We start from the raw sequence: 2,500 nt of genomic DNA on the forward strand, positions 1-2,500 counted from the left end.
GTAGCACGTCAAACATAGATCAGCAAGCACATCATCATCGAATTGCCACACAAACAGCACCATCCCAAACTTCCAAAGCTAGACCACAACCCTGGATCGGTGTCGCAGAGACCTAACGAGGCATCCCCACACCACGCCAAGGCCCCCACTCGGAGGGGTATTATGCCACCGACTAGGAATCAAGCAACAGTCACCCAAGCTCGCGCTCAAAGGCAGTCTGGCACCTTCATCCCTTGCCATGCTCACCCACTGCTCCCCCCCTATATATACATATTGCACAAGGAGCTTGGTGACAGCAACACCCATTGCTTTCCCTGAGGATGTATATTTCTTAGTATGCGCACGGCGTCGAGGCACAGGTGAAGCCAACGGCGCTAGTTTCTGCGCCCTATGTCGAGGAAAATCAAGGCAACGGGCTAGTGTATGGGCACAACGTCGAGGAGACTCAAGGAGATGGGGCTATTTTTCAGGTCACCGTTCGAGAAATCAAGGCAACGTGTTGGGGGGGATGGCCTCTTTCATGGGTCGTGGGGCTTGGCTTGGCTTGCCTCGTGTGTGCTCGATACAGCCTCACGATTCTTATTTGCCCATCAACCATGCCGGGCACCTATGAGAATGAGACCCCATGGTACCCCCTATATATACATATTGCACAAAGAGCTTGGTGACAGGAACAGACATTGATTTCCCTGATGATGCATAATTTTTGGACACACACGACTTGGGGGCGAGGGGACACGGGAGTGGGGCGCCAATGGGGGGCGTTTTGGCCCCATTTTCGTCAAGAGCGGGCGTCTTGGCCATGCCTCGAGCGTGCCAGCCTCGAGAGCCTTGGGCGCTGGACATCCTTGGGGCGCCAATGGGCAGCAGTCCCATGGTTCCCCTATATATACATATTGCACAAAGAGCTTGGTGACAGGAACAGATATTGATTTGCCCAGGGATGCATAATTGTGCGAAATCGTCCATAACTCGCTCGAATTAATTCGGATTGACACAAAATTTTGTAGGGATGCTTTTTATTATAAATGAAAAGCTTTGAAATGAAAAAAAAAAACAAAATGTCATGTTTGAGGCGTAAATGTTTGTGTCCTATCCTTGGTCACGCCTTGAAGCGTTGGTTCCCTACTTGTTGGAATGTCGCTCAAATCAAGTAGGAATGCCATTGAAACATTGTGTGGGTCATTGTTAACATAGACGAATGGACTTGAAATGAAAATATATCATATTTGGGTTTTTGTCCCTGTCGCCTGGTGATAGGCAGGCAGATAAGGCTTTTAGGTATTCATAGGTGGCTTAGATGAACTCGAAAGAACACGAGTTGATCGGATTGGAACTCATATATTCAATTTACTATGTACTAAGTAGGAACTACACTTTGCTCCCTTCATCGTTTGACTTGCTTAGAAATCTGCTCATGGTTTGTCAAGGCCCCTTGTTCCTTAGACCGATGAGGATGGGATTGGGTTGCTCATGGGCATGTGTGTGGCAAGATGCCTTGTTCCATTGGTCGTTCATGGGTGTTCGTGTACGAAGTAAACTTGTTCCCTTGGTCGTTCATGGGGTTGTGTGTGGGAAGAAGCCTTCTTCACTTGGTCGTTCATGTGTGTTTGTTTGGGAGGTAGCCTTGTTCCCTTGGTCGTTCATGGGAATGTGTGTGGCAATACGCATTGTTCCTTGGTCGTTCATACCCTTGTTCCCTTGGTCGTTCATGGGTCTGTGTGTGGGAAGAGGCGTTGTTCACTTGGGTAGCCTGCTTGCCTTGCCAGCCCCATATGCATTGTTCCCTTGGTCGTTAGTGGATGGGTTTGTGTGTGGCATGGTGCCTTGTTCCCTTGTGTGGCCTGACTGCTTGGCTTGACATGACCTAGCCTTGCCAGCCTCACATCCATTGTTCACTTGGTCGTTCATGGGCATGTGTGTGGCAAGGTGCCTTGTTCCCTTGGTCGTTCATGGGGTTGTGTGTGGGAAGAAGCCTTGTTCCCTTGGTCGTTCATGTGTGTTTGTTTGGGAGGTAGCCTTGTTCCCTTGGTCGTTCATGGGAATGTGTGTGGCAATACGCATTGTTCCTTGGTCGTTCATACCCTTGTTCCCTTGGTCGTTCATGGGTCTGTGTGTGGGAAGAGGCGTTGTTCCCTTGGTCGTTCGTTCATGGGTTTGTGTGTGGCAAGGTGCCTTGTTCCCTTGTGTAGCCTGACTGCTTGGCTTGACATGACCTAGCCTTGCCAGCCTCACATCAATTGTGTAGCCTGACTGCTTGGCTTGCCGTGACCTAGCCTTGCCAGCCTCACATCCATTGTTCCCTTGGTCGTTCATGCAAGGGTCTGTGTGTGGCAAGGTTGCCTTGTTCCCTTGGTCGTTAATGGGCATGTGTGTGGCAAGGTGCCTTGTTCCCTTGGTCGTTCATGGGCATGTGTGCGGCAAGGTGCCTTGTTCCCTTGGTCGTTCATGGGCATGTGTGCGGCAAGGTTGCCTTGTTCCCTTGGTCGTTCGTGGATGG

The sequence above is a fragment of the Lactuca saligna genome, unplaced genomic scaffold (assembly GCF_052625555.1).
Source record: "Lactuca saligna cultivar CGN05327 unplaced genomic scaffold, ASM5262555v1 scaffold_39, whole genome shotgun sequence".
Classification (NCBI taxonomy): domain Eukaryota; kingdom Viridiplantae; phylum Streptophyta; class Magnoliopsida; order Asterales; family Asteraceae; genus Lactuca; species Lactuca saligna.